The 15,662-nt window shown below is 38.3% G+C and overlaps 1 protein-coding gene across 1 annotated transcript in view; it reads right to left on the reverse strand.

The window, feature by feature from the left end:
• NCF4 (neutrophil cytosolic factor 4) overlaps nucleotides 1-15,662 on the reverse strand; it is a 37,949-nt gene that overhangs the window by 15,911 nt on the left and 6,376 nt on the right. The window lies entirely within an intron of this gene.

Below are 15,662 nucleotides of genomic sequence, written 5' to 3' on the forward strand. Positions count from 1 at the left end.
CTGTCAGTATTCCTCACAGCGTATACTTATAGCCTGTCTCACCTGCTGCCTCACCTACTGGCCTTTTATTACTTCAGCCTTTATTCCTTGAAAGATAAACTTGTGGAATGACCCCACCAATCACTGTACCAATAAGTAACCTGATCCCAAGCCAGCTGCCAGTCTGTCCATTTCAAATGTGAGAGGCTGGAGGTTGTGTCTCCCACACCTCAATAGGCAGAAGCCTGCCTTGTTATGTGAAGCCAGGTCTAAATAAGAGACCTTTCAATTAACTGCATTCAGTTCAGCCACTGGGTTGCTATGTGATTCCTTATGCCTCAGCTTTGCCATCTGTAAAATGGGGCTGACGGTAATACTTTTCTCATGGGGGGAGAGTGAGGAGGAAAAATGCTCAACGGAGGTACAATTCTTTGGGAAAGTCAGGTGAGAAGTGAGAAACTACAACCATTATCCTTAGCAACCCACCTGCACTCAAAATCACCTACAGTGCAAATTGAAAACAATATAAAAATGTGGCTCTTTAAAAATGTGCCAGTAATGCTCTGATGCCAGGCCTTAGAACTGATTCCCAAACCCTTAGAAAAGAATGTAGTTGCTAAACTATCAGGTATGTTAAACAGCAGTAGCAAGTGGGCCTGCCCTACTACGGAAAAGAACAAGGAAATGAAATGAAGAATAGCTTTCTGCCCCAGAGCACTATCTAATCTGATAATATATCATCCTGCTTGCAGATTGCTTCAATAATCTGAGCCAAAGGTAATGGGGGACTTTGAAGTTGTGATTTCAAGAAATGAGTATATGGTGATGGTATCAGCTTAGGAAATACCCTGTCCTCACATACTCTTGATTTTTCCTGCCCCACAGGATGGCACATCTGAGGCTGTGCTGCAAAATACATCAGCTAACTAATCCAGCTGTAAAAACATTTTTTTAAGGCACAGATCAATTTCCCAGCTCAGCTCACAGCAGACATCAATATGGAGAATGAATGGGGAGGAATACATTAAACCAGCATTGCTGCCTGATACCCTTGTCTTATGAAAGCACTCTGACAACACAGTGAATGTATGTGTGTACATGTACATCCCCAAACAATTCAGGCAAGTGTACATTTATGTCTCCTGGCAATCCAGCTCCACATACAGATGCTAATGCAGCCTCTCTCATGCATATGCTTCAGGGCAATCTAACACTGGTGTGGCAAGGATTTTACCGCTTTTATGATGTAAGGAAGGAGCCAACACACACTCTCAAAACATGACCTTTTCTGTAATAGTTTTTCTGAATGAGACAGCTGCTACTGAGATAGTATCTAAAGAATCCAGTCCTCGAATAGCTGCTTCTCTCAGCTTTAGTGCCTTTGCCCTGTTTGCTAGCACTTTATTTAGTTTTCCAGTTTTCACTACAAACAACCTGTATAAGCTGTTGCACAATCTGAATGTAGTGCCATTACAGTGGGTTTCTCACCAGGATTCAGACCACAGGAAGGCGGAAAGGAAGGCAGAAAACTGTATGTCAATAGCACTTCTTCGTGAATGAAAAGAGATTTCCTTGTGGAAAGACAAAAAGAAAGAAATCTTCAGAATAAAGGAAAACGAGCAAGTAAAGGCAGAAAAAAGGAAGAAAAAAATCAAAAATCCTTGTTACTAAGACATACAATAAAATCTATTTACTACCCAAATAATCTTTGCTCCAAGCCAGCTGGTTATAATACTCTCAGATATGTCTGCTGCAAAACAGTAAACGGTAGAGGGGGATTGATGTCCCGTTCCAGTTCTTTCTGTTCCACCTCTCGCCTCTGAGTTCTGCTGAATGTGACATTTTTCCCTGGCACCTAATACACAGAACTCTGCTGCTAATTTTATGCACAGAGTTCTCAGGCTGTGTAATTTGAGGCCAGAGACTCCTCCAACAGCCTGCCAGACAGAATACACACCCTTCAACACTGCTGCTGCTGCAGAGCAATATGGGGGAAGGGAGAAGGAAATGAGCCAAACAAGAAACAAGAAACAAGATCCCAAACTTGTCCAAGATGCTTGGCTGATTTTTGGCTCTCAGATCTACCAGGGATCTATCTCCAGCAATCCCTGTCCTGTTTGTCAACAGACTGGTCCAGTGGATTTGCCAGCAATTACAAAGACTCAGTAAACTTAAGGTGCTCACTTTTCCCCTTTTTTTCCCATATTAGATTCTATCTGGCTGCTCTAATACTAAATCAGGCTGTTGGCCACAAGGCTTTTTAATACTACCCTGAGAGAAGTAAGAAGTGATTTCTGCAAGATTATAATCAAGGATTTAAAATCAAAACTGGTATCTCTTTTTCCCCGCCTTGGTTAACATCTCTGCATCTCACAGAGATAGTCTGCATTGTAATATGTTCCACTAAAATGCGAATTGACAAGTAACCCTCAAAACCTGGCCTGATCATACTCAAAAGGAGATTGAACTGGATGTATCCCCATTAACTGGCTAGAAAAGCCTTTGTGCCAGACAGCCCTCTTTGCTTCCAGTCAACTGGATCAATTTTTGCTGAAGCCTTTTAGAGGAATCATCACTTTCCACAGCAGAGAAACTATTTAATTAGACCCATTTTTGATACTACTTACTTCTACCCTGGTGCTGATAATGCCAGAAGGAGAACACCCCATACCACTCTCTTCTCCCAGCTCCAAGTTTTCTTTCTCTTGACTGTATCAACCAATAGACAGTGAGGGAACTACAGGTTAAAAAGAAAAAAACAACGTTGATAACAGAATTATAGCAATAACTTCTCCTACTGCAAACACTTTATGTCAGAACAAAATAAACCGCAGTGCCTAAAGACTTCTTTGGATGGAATAGCATCCTCCTCACTAATGCTTCTTTTATAATTATGTTGACCAGCAGTATTAAATACAGACCTGGTCTTAAAAAAAAAGGATCTCAGGCCTTGCTGCATAGCAAGTGCTATTATAGCCCACAGACCTATCTGAGACTAGATAAAAATTCTTGAGAATTTGAGAAGAGATGGGACTTCTACTGCTCTTCAGCTGCAACAGAACATCATGAGCTTTGACATCCAGAGAACTTTCTTTGCAGTTCCTCTCATCATGAAATATGTGCCTATGTAGAGAGAACAAGGGAGGAAAGACTGGGGATAGGAACATAGTCCTTTATTCCCTATCTGGGGTGTGGGATAAACAAAAGATTAGGCATAAAAGATAAGTTCATATACTGATCTGGTACAGCCATCTACGTGGTCAACTGGAGAAAAAGAAGAGAATGAGAGTAAAAAATAGGGACAATGCACAGTTGACAAAAAGAGGAACATAAAAGGAAAAAAATAGGGATGTGTGGAAACAATCAAATGTAAAGAAGGATTGGGAAGAATCCATCCTCTTCTAAAGACATGCATTGCATTTCCAGACTTGACCCACATGTGTCTGGCTGTCTAATTTATAAGAGACATGAAGCTGACCAGCCAGCAGGCTGGCCATAAATTACATCTCTTAGATAAGCCAAGATGATTTACATTACGAGACGGGAAGTGAAAACTGACAAATAAGAATCTTACCCTTGCCCTCCGGGGCACTGCCTGGGATATACTCTTTTGGCACCTAAAAATCTGCAGGTGTCCTGAGGTGGCAACATTCCTTGCCAAGACCTCTCCATTATAAAACCTAATAGATCAGAGCCCTTTTTCCACTGCCTGACAGCACAGCTGCCTAGCATAACTACACTTTCAGATCCATGATACTGCTATTTTGCTGACCAAGCTTTGCTCAAATCCTTGCTTCTTCCTCTTCTTTCATATATCTTTATTGTTTATCTCCTTTATTTCTCTCTATATATGCACCTTTTTTCTTTTTTTGCATTAGCAAAACAGTAGCCAGTAGATCAAGAGAAATTATTTTTCTTCTTTACTAAATGCTTATAAGGCTGTATCTGGAATACTATCACTAGTTTTGTAGCCCCTAAAACAAGAGAAATATTAACAACCTGGATGGGGTTCAACAGAGGACAAATAAGGCTGAAGCCTCATATGATACACGAGGAAAGGCTGAAGTAAATGGGTTTGTTTAGCTTAGAGAAGACTGGTGGGGAGGAGATCTAATTGCTAATCCAAGTAAACAAAGTGGGATGAAAGAGGAGACATAGCTAGACTCCTCTCCTAGGTGAACAATGAAAGGACAGGAGACAAGAATCAAAAGTTGCAACAAGGGAAAAATCTCATTGGACATAAGAAAAAATAATTCAACATGACACTGGAACAAGGGCCCAGAAAGGCTATGGGATCTCCATCTGGGCAGATTTGCAAACTTTGACTAGACAAGCTTGATCTGTCTTTTATATTAGCTCAGCTTTGAGCAAGGCATTGCATAGATGATATCCAGTCACCTCTTCTAACCTTATTTATTCTATGTTCAGATACCAGATGCTATCTTCAGCTAATCAAAGCCTCCATCGGAGTTACTGGTCACCTTATCCAAGACAATCTGCTTGACCTAAATTAAAATCTCACATGCATTTGGCAACTGTGAACATTTCAGACAGTCTACAGTGCAGTGCTATAAAATTAAATTTCCTGTATAAAAAGAAAATAAAAAGAATGGGAGGAAACACAAGTTCTCCTAAAAACAAGACTTCTAAAAACATTACCTTCAATAAATTCTTAGCAAAACATATTGATGGATATTCTCCAGTTGGATTGCCAGTAAGAAGCAATCAACTGACCTCTGTGCCTTGCTTAGGCTGCCTACCTCATGCATCTGCAAATTCTTTTCTCTTTGAACACCAACTTTTTCCTCCTCACCATTTTCCCCTTGTAGCACTCATCCCTCTCCAAGCCCATCTTCCTCCTCAACCTACTTTCCTCTCCACATCACCTTTTTTTGTCTTTTTTTGATCTCTATCTCACCCTTTATTCTTCTAGTCCTAATGATCCTGAGTTGGAAAAGAATTCTTCAAGGCACCTCCCCTAAAGAGCAGCTAATTATTTGGCTTTGGGCCTGTTCCTGTTTTGTCAGCTCTCTCTTATCAACAGGTCTATCAAGTGTGTGGGGAAGCTTTCAAATGACCAAGAAACCCATGAACTGACCTGGTAATCCCAGGGAAATCCTGGTCTGCATTCATGATTCTTGTAAAATAAACAACAGAATTTGATGCCTGAAGTACCTTAGAGCAGCCTTCCTCAAACGTTGCCTGACACTTCAAATATTCAGTGCTTGAAATGGGGGGCGGAGGGGAATATGGCTATCATGAAAATGGGACAGAGAGACTAAACTTATGCACCACACAAGCACTAGACCTGCAGTAATTTTATTAGCAATAAATACAGTTCTTCAGGTTTTCTTTTGCCTTAGTAGCTCGGCTTCCATTACCCTCAGTCTCTTTATTCTTGTTAGTACTGTGTCCTGTAGACACCAAGAGTCTTACTGTAAGAAATAAAATGGTTACAGAAACTCAGCATGCCTGGCTGTATGTCTGAGACAGTGAAAAAAAGGATGAACAAAAATTTAAACAACATGAAATTGGACTCTTAAGATCATTAACTAGTGAGTAATCAGAAAGGCTGAAGATTTTTATAAACATACCTGGTTCAGAGAACAAGAATCACAGAAGATAACACTTTCACCACATAACTACGTAAGTCCAATTGGTATTTCAGAGATATAATTTGAAAATTCAGTGTAATTTTGCTCTCAGTTATGGAAGAGTGACTGTTCACATATGTTTGAATGCCAGACATAATGCTTACCAGTCCACTTATGTCATGATGTAACTATACAAACAGTTTATGAACATCAGAAATTTTTATACTAGAAAATTTGTTAGTTTCCCTCACTCTTGAATCCATATTTTGATTCATCAGAGCAGACCTGTATTCCTACTCTAAATACTTTCTTTCCAATAGTGCTTTATTCCATATGTTGCAGAAAAAATTTGAATACAAAACACGCTTGCCTTGGCAATATAGTTCACATTCTTACTCCTACTGATGATTGTCTTATGCTTTCAGAGTCTATCAGATTGAGCTAGGCTAACAGCAGATACTCTACTTTTACATATAATCCTTCTTCAAATCTCAATAAACTCTTTGCTGAAATAATAGCCATCCAGCTGCTAAACCCACAAGATAATTAAACACTGTGTGAAAGGACATTTCTTTTTAAGCAGATTTAAATTTTATCAAATGATTACTCCATCTTAATTTGAATAATAATTATTCAAATACTTTTTTCTTTTTAACCTTTTCTCACCTAAGTCCTTTCCTGGGCCCTTGGGCAATAGAAAAACTAAAAATGTGACTGTGGGATAGCAGAAGGCGGCGGGAAAAGGGCAAGGAAAAAAAAGGCATTAAATAGTTACTGGATTCTCATTCGGGCTCCAAATCTGGCTTCAGAGGGACTATTCACAGTTTAAAAGTTAAGCATAAAGCAGAACGCTGTGCAAGATCACAGTGCCTTTGGCACAAGAATTGTTTCTCACTATGAGGCATATAAGTACGATACTTATGAAAGGCCCTAGTTACAGTTGGATGTACAAAATTTGATGCAATATAAAAACAAGTGAGAAAGAAGCATCTCGGAAAAGAAATGTCTACCAATTTCTAGTAAGTCTATTCTCCAAATAAATATCTGACTGGGTTTTCTTGTATTGATTTGGTTTGAGTCTCCATTTTTGACTGCACATATGAAGTACTGATCAACATGTCTACTTTACTATCCACAGACAGCATTAAGATGCGGTAGCCATGCTTAAGAATTCACACTTGAATTAATGCTACCACAGAAGTGCAAAGACTTTATCTAAACTTGACAGTCTATAAAAAGATGTAATGGGGAAAGGAGTTAACAATAGCTATTTTCTATGGGCTAGCAAACTATCTGGAACTACAGGAGAGGGGTGTTTGCTATATGCTAGTGATTCCAGTCAGGATATCCTTTCCTTCACTTTGTAAAGGGAACAACTCTCTTAAATACTCACACATTTGGTTTTCTTTCTCCAAGTGTCTATATCTACAAAAATCCCTTCTCGTCCAAAACCAACCTATTTATTTCTCTAAACTATGACTGTATGGTGTGCTACTGTTCTAAGGGAGACTTTAGCAGATGTTTTTGTTTTGCTGTCTCATCTTCAGGCTCCTTTTAAGGAGCTATTAGTCTTTAAGGTTCCCTAATCCCCCAACTAAATTTATCAGCAGTTGATTGCAGCCAAGAGTTAAGCTAAATTAAACTTTGAAATCCCTGTACAGTGTATCAGATGCACTTCTGGTAGGGGAGGTGAAGCAGAAAGCTCCAAATGTTCCACTTAACAAGAGGCAGGAGAACCATGCTTTTCTCTCAAGGTTTCTCAAAGCTTCCACATGTTTTTCAAGATGACCACAATTTCCCTGATTTTATAAGAGCAAGAACTCAACTATTGAAACAACTTGTCATTTAACTCCGTATCAGGTGTGTGCATGCATACGTGTGTGCATAAATTTGCACACAGGTACATACTTTCCTCTACAAGTGTGTATATTATATATGGAGGAGGTATGTGTACACACACACTTAGGTTAAGGCTGCATGCAGGCTTGAGACATCTGTTCCAACTGACACACATGTGGTGAAAAGGTATTTATCTACATATATATACACACATATATCTCACATATGAACACATATATGTGTGTGTATGTATGTACTTGTCTGTTCCCCAGTCTTTGTCCTCACACAATCATTCCCTGGTTTGCTACTCTCACTCACACTCGTAAGTAATTACCAGAACAGATATCACTCCTGCTCTCACTCCTGCTCTTAGTAAGTAGTAAAATACATAGTGCCTTAAATAATTTGCATGTCAACATCAATAGTTGGATAGTTTTGATGACAATATATGATAATCCCTTACTATTCCAGAACTGTGGACCCCTATGGTACTTCTATGTCAGAAAAGGAACAATAATGTATCCTTACCAAAAAAAACCCCAAAACCAACAACAACAAAAAACCTCCACACAGAACAAAACATAAAAAGGGACAGTCCAGTATGTACTCTTTCTTAAAAAGAAAAGAGCACATACATAGAAAAAATACGGATACTTAAGAGGAAATGGCATAAGATACAGATTTTTACCTGTGGGCCAGTAAGTGCAATCTAAACCATCAGTAGTTTTCAGAAGTCACTGATATCTAACAAGGGATCAGTACCCACATCGATTGATGGTGTCAATCAAATTCCTAGCAGATTGGCCTTCTCTCTACAAAGTAATTATTCCATGGTACTAATTGATCCCTATCTCTGCAATTTCTGTAAAAAGCTCTAGAAGAGGCACGTGGTGAAATCTCCATTAAAAACACCAGAAAGAGTCTCAATGACAACAAACTTCATCTCCAAAGACTTCATAGCCTTTACTCTGAGGACACATCAAAGATTTGTTTCCAAAATCATTTGTCTATCATTTTCACCAGCTTTTTTGTCAGGAGAGAAAGTGTGTGTGAGAAGTGTGATTTCTGCTGTCTGTATCCCCATGGCTACTAGAAACAGCTAGAAAGGGAATTGGGCACATCACAGCACACAAAATGTCAGGTTAACAAATTCCGACACAACAGCTCACAGAAACAGACGCTTGCTTTCTCCCACCTTCATCCTCCCATATCACATTAAAAGAAAAGGAAAAAAAAAAAAGTCAACAACAGAAAACTAGCCAAAGTCATGTAAGGGAATCAAGTATGTCCTTCAAAAACATAAACCTCTCTAAAAATAGGATGAAAGGCTAAGCAAGCCATTTGTTTTTTACTCATAACAGTAATAAAGGGTCTTTGCAAGGGATTCACACAAGTTCTGTGCTGTTACAGTAGCATCTGTCTCCTCATTGCTGGAGAGGAATGGTGAAGAGGATTTAGAGCATGTGTAACCTGAGAGAGAAATCATTTGTCATTCCCTCACAGGGCATTAGCAAACTTTCCTTCTCCTAGGAGAAGGAAGACCCACTCTCCTTCCCCTGCCTCTTGACAGCTTTTAGCATTATTATAATAAACACGCTTATGAATAATATGAATAATTAGAAAAAATCGAGTTCTATTACAAAAGGATAAGAAAAGCCCAGTTGAAAAGAGACCACATTCTATGCAATACACAAGGTGAACCTGGTAGCAAAGAAGAGGTCGGTAACAAACAGATCCTCTCCGTGAAAGGGATGATCCCTTTGCTCCACCCAAGTGAAACTGCTATCACAAGCTATACTTCTCACAATCAAGATCTAGAGCAACAAAAAAGAAAAGGATGGTCCATTTTCGAAGATATTATCCCAGGACAGGATGCAACATGCAATTTCTTGTGCCACTATATTGTGTGGTCTCATGCAAACAGTTGATTTGTTGTTGGTGTTTCAGTTGTCTGCCCTTTAAGAGGATAAAGTGTTGTTGGAAAAATAAATCCCAAGACAGTCAGCCAATAGTAATGGAAGACATGGAGGTACACTACCTCACAGATCAATGAGGTTTTTAGTATGCCCTGCTACTTGTTTTTTGTTTCCCAAATTAGAGTGTAGAAATGTCAACAGAAGTCCAGAAAAATAACAGACGATACATTTCAAAGAGGCAAAATGCTGCCAATCAGTACATCGCTTGTATCTTGCAAGTCTCTGCTTCATCCAAAAGCAAGATATTAATGATCCATTTACTGAAATACCTCATTCTTCTTCTGTGAAGCTGTGAAGCTTCTTCACAGCAGCTTCTGTGTCCCACTGAGATCAAAACTCAAAAGGCCTGGGAGGTACTGCCTCTTAAAAATAACTGTCAAAATACGATAGCACGAGCTAAAAGTGCTGTTGCATATAATTCAGATCTGTACCACATGCTATGTTGATGCTCCACTTCTAGATTACAACATTTCTTTTACCTACACAAGGAATATTCACAAAGGTTTGAAAGAAGGAGTGCAAAAATGCCCTGCAATAAGGTGATTTATGTAAGTGATTGCCCCTGTGAGCCTTTTTAGGAAGGAGAAACAATATAAACATCCAAGGAAAAAAAGTGTGCCCATAATAAGCATCAATTCAGATGTGCAGAATATAAAAAAATGTAAGTTTCTATAAAATAAAACTATTTCATTTTTCGCAAATAATGTTTTAAATCATGGGAATAAACTTTTTCACATTGCCTAGGGAAAAAAAGAAATCCCCATACATAAGATTATGAACAAGGTGATAAGATGATTATCAGAAGGAATATCTAAAAGGGAGTTGTAAGAAGAAATTGTGGTACACTGGTAATGGCAGGGAAAATATATTTTCCTTAGGAATATGCCAGTGAGTCTTTCTTTAAGAAAATTCTCTCCAGAAGACAGAGGATAAGGATGTTTCAAAAGATAAGCATAAATTTTCAGTTTGACATTTACCTGAGGAAATCCCAGATAAAGCAGAAGTAAATGCTGCTGTATAAGCTAACACTTGAATGTCCATCCATTCTCTTAAGAAGTTTGGCATAGGTAACAAGAGGAGAGATTTCCTTCCTGCAGTCCTCCCTTTAGGCAACCTAAAGAGATAAAGAAGAGGAAGTACAGGAGCATTCAGTGTTTGGCTCTGATTCAGGCTGTGAACTACATGGAAGTACTCTTTTAGTGCCAATAAGTTTTGTTTTGTGTGTATCTGTTTATTAACAACTGGACTGGGGCTGTTCAACTCATTTCATCAGGGCGACTGAAACAGTACTACAGAATAATGACTTATTTACTGATATTCTCCTTGGCTGGATTCAAATCATGACCTAAGTGTGAGAACATATCTCATTTACTAATTGTGTAAGTGAAAGAATTGTTTTCTAATGAAATATTGACAATAAATAAACAGCTGACAGAACCCTGCTCCTTTTCTGCTGCTAGTTATAGACTTTCTTAGCCAGCAATTTCCTCTTAGGAGGTTGGCAGGAAAAGCCCCAACTTGCCATTTGAGCATCACTGCTATAAAATTCTTCCCACTCACTATTTACCCAGAAAGATATGACTCCTTTACAAACCTCTGACTTTTAAATCCATCTCACTGTGCACTAACAGCTCTGAAACATATTATAAGAGCATAAGAAAAAACCCAAGAGATTCATTAAAGAATAACTATCAAAATTTGGGTTACTACAGAATTCCAACTGCTAAAACTAAAGGCAAATTTCCCCCAAAGCTGTTTACCCTGATCTAAATGCTTTGACTGCTCTCCTACCAGCAGCCTAGTATAAATGGGAATAAGTAATGAAGCCATCTTTCTGCCGTGATAGTTTTCTGGAATATAACCCCTGTGGTAATAATTACATGGGCTTATCCATCTCAGTGTGAACAACACCAGAGTGTCAATTATGACAAATGTCTGATACCCACAAATGTCTGTTGTAAAGAAAACCAACTGTTTCCATTCTCTTAACCTTGGGGTCAGGGTTTCCCACTGGGACTAACAGCTTTTTTTCCTGCTGCAAGTATCCATTTGAGAGTTGCTGGGAGGTGTTAGGATACACAGACCTACTGTTTCAGCACTAGCTTTTTTCTTGTTTGGTAATCTGAGCCTAACTCTCACCAGGGGTTTACACAGAAACACCTATTGCTGTTTTTAATTTGTATCATCTCCTTTGGGTGACACTGTTCAAGACATTTCACTTTCTTTTCCACACCATTTGCAATACAAGCTGGAGAGTCCCCAAAGCCCACTGGTAGCATGGACTATTAGTGACCTACTTCTTGCCTCTGGGGTATCTCTTGTAGTCATTTTCTATTTCCAGCTTTTGAGCCAATTATCAGAGGAGTCGTATGTAAAAATGGAACCACTAAGCTTTGATCCTAGGAGTAGAGTCTTAGGCAAACCAAAGAATAGTCCATTGCATGAACTGTGAAGAAGTGATGGAACCTAAAAAGCCTGAATCAGTCTGATATACTCGATCTGGCAGAAGGAAATGATAATTACTATATACAAAACAAGCGACATTTTCAGTCACAGGGTAGTAGTGTAAAATATATGTATACCTGAACAAATACGCTCATATGCAGCCTAAAGAGGGCATATATAACTCAAGAGCAGCATATAAGCAAAGAGTCACAGTAAACACGGACTCAAGTTTCCTGGTTTATATTAGCGAAGAAAAAGGGGTTTTTTTCTATGGGTTCTGTGAGTTGTTCTTGTAACTGATTTATTTCTCACATACATTCTGTCCACCTGATCCTTCCACTTTTCACACGTGTGTGGTATTATAAACTACACTGAGGAAAATAAGTTAAGAACCACCATACCGGATCAAAAAAAGTTTCCTCTAGTCCTCTAACCCAGTATCCTGTCCCCAACAGTGGCCATAGACAAAAGCCTTTCAAGGAATGTAAGCACAAGGCAATCACTTTATAACACTTTCCCCTAATCCCCAAATCCCAGCCACTTTAGCTCAGGAGCTTGACAAGCTGCATGTGGCTTGTATGAGTTTGGTAACCTGGAATGGATCTCTCTTCCATGAATTTGCCCATTCTCCTCTGCAACACATAAAAGCTCTCAAGATCACAACATCCTTGGCAGACTAAATTTAATAGGTGCTATACTTTTTACTATGTAAAACTATCTTTTGAAAAAGCTACAAGTTGTACTCACCAAGATGAAAGGTTTAGTGGTACTTTTGCCAGGAGAGGTTTGTCCTAGAATTCTGGACAACTTCTAATGTGGGTATTGACATTTCATCTTCCTAATAATTCCCAATTGTGTTATATTAATTAAAACTCATATTTACTCCTACTTCTCCAAAAGTCCTTTGGTATAGGGTTTCTGGAATCCTAAATCACGGTGTTGTATAGTTTATAGTTATACAGAGCACCTACGGCATGTAATTTCAGCTAAGGATAGCAATATGATATTTCTTCCTTTTTTAAGAAGATGAAAGAGGACAATATAGCTAGGACCTTCTAAGAAGGGGCAAGTCTGATAGCAGGAGGAAGAAACATACACTTATATCATAACTTACAGGGAAAACACCAAAGAAAATACTGCCATTGTAACGATTTCTATCCTGCCTCTAAACATAGGTGAGACCAGCACTGAGCTTTGCCTTAGAGGAAAATGAAGGAGTTCCTATATAATGAATGTTGGCTATAAAATGCTTCAAAATGTTTTTAATCAAAATATTTTAATACATTCAATACTTAATTATTTAATACAAAATATTTTTTAAAAGACTTTAAACTGTTGCATGAATTCTTTCCAAATCTAAATGCAATGTGGATGGGTACTAGATTTTATATACATCTTGGACTGCAGCAAATTCAACCTGATTTGTCATTCTTGTCTTATACAACAGGTTGGAGACTATAACAGATACTTTAGAATACTTTACAAGCTCAGACAGCAAAGTAACTCCATATTATGCTGGGCACCACAATACCAAGAAGATGCCAACAAAATCAGAGGAATACCAAAAACAAGTAAGAAAATATGATTACAGGTCTAGAGAGGCTGATTCATGAGAAAAGATGTAAAATAAATAATTCTATATAGGTTGGCTAACCCAAGGGCTACAGGATATTAGAACTGTTTGTAAAATCAAATGAAAGGCATAAGCACCAAGAAGACAGTGAAAAAGACAGCTAGTCCAGAGACTTATATGAAATATTGATGAGATGGAAATATGTAAGAGAAATTTTAACTGGCGACCAAGAAACATTTCTTATCAATGAAACCTCTAAATTTTAGAATATGCTTTCAAATAAAGGAAGTCATATGGCTTCTTTAACAACTAAGTAGGAAAAGAAATGCAGGGCGAGTGAAAGATGGCTGACTGGTATCCCTGAAGACTGAAGCTGCTTGTCACAACACATGTACTAGACATGGGAGATAGCAGCAGGACAAGCTTTCTTTTTAAAGTGCTATGCTAGCACTATGATGATAACATCAAAAATTTATGATACATTGGCTGATATGGACCTGGAGCACCTTATTATTCAGATTAAAGTTGTTTATGTGTGGTGGGAAAGAGAAAAAGAAATTATAATGGATGAGCATCCCAATTAACTCTGTAGTGTATATGTATCCTAAAGGGAAAGCCCAGTCCTAATCTTTTCCTGAATGAACCTGACTGAGATGATAGCAAATATGTAACCACATTACTGAAACTGATGAGTGCAGTAACACAAACTTCCTTCCTAAATTCTGTCATTTCACATAGGTGAACTCTCAGTGATCCTGTTGCCACAACACTTTCGCTTCAGGCAGATTTGTATGAATAGCCTAGAAGTGTCAGTCTTACCACAAAAAAAACCCCAACAAAAACCCTTTTAATGAATTAAATACTTGACATGTAACAAAGACCTCACTGTATGCCTGATGAGGTCATAAATCTGCTTCTCTCTTTGTAAATAAGCCTTAGGAACTAACTAAAAGGATAAGAAAGGATTTCCACTAATCAGGATTTCTTTCACATGGCTGAATTACACAGAGGAATCACAATGACTAGCCCTGCACTGGCTCTCCTTTCACCAGCAGACAAATGCACTCGTTCCAATGGAGCAGACAGAAATGGAAGTCACACTCCAGTAGCCAAAAAGACAGTCCTACAATCCTTATCCTCTCTAAGCTGCCAAAAGAAGGTAAAAGAGAAAAGTTGTTCTGCCAGCTACCAAATGGAAATAGAGCATCCAGCTAACAACCACGAGATACTGGTATCTCTAAACCAGAATCTAATCTTGGTACTACATCAAGAGTATATTATATGTGAAAGTGTAATGCAAACCCCACATCACTGAATTTAGTGAACAGCATACTATGAATCATACTGTTCCAAAGGCAACACATCAGTTGGTTGAAACATTTGGACCCACAAGAGTCAGCTATCTCACACTGTAATTAAATACAAAGTCTCACCTGCTCTGAGCTAAGGCACAGACACAGTCTTTGTGAGGAGGCTACCTGAAAAGTAATATTACTTCCCCTACTACTGTAGCACACTGAAAATTCAAAAACCACTACAGGAAGTCTAACAAATAAGAGAGAGAACATTAAACTGATTGAATTAACCTTTGTCATGTTTGATTCAATAAAGCTTCCTCTTCAGAAATTATCTAAAGCTGCTGGAGAATTTCCAATTTATCACAGAACTCGGCATCAAAATGATACTGGCAGTAAAGAAACATTTTAAAATATTCTTATCCCATAAATACCTCAATTATCTTTCCTCCCTTCTAGGATCAATTAATCAAGCTAGAAAAAACAAATCTCCCTTTTGCAGCACCTGCCTCTCCCAAAAGATAATTTCAGTTGTATCACAACAGCCTTGGTTGCTTTTTAACCTAAGAACTGTTGGGTTTGAGTCCTGAAACAGAAAAGATTTTTTTTTTTACTCACAAATATACTCCAGATAAATGTGATTCATAGTCCTTTATAAAATGTTTCCTCTTGCCAGAAAAACACTAAATATCAGGAAAAGCATCCCCAGATGGATTACAGAATGGCAAATAGGTCTCAATGGCATTTTTATTGTTGTTATTATTGCTTGACAGAGTAAAAATAGAGGTGTCTTCAAAAGTGTCTTTCCCTGGAATGAGCAACTCAGCATAAAGAGAATTTATATGCTGAAAAGGTTACAGTCAATGTATTATGACTGTACGTATGGTTTCTCTTCATTTACAATGCCCCGCCTCTCCTAAGAAAGCTCAGGTTGTAAATTTTTTAGACTTCTACAGTGCCT

The sequence above is a fragment of the Aquila chrysaetos genome, chromosome 17 (assembly GCF_900496995.4).
Source record: "Aquila chrysaetos chrysaetos chromosome 17, bAquChr1.4, whole genome shotgun sequence".
Lineage (NCBI taxonomy): Eukaryota > Metazoa > Chordata > Aves > Accipitriformes > Accipitridae > Aquila > Aquila chrysaetos.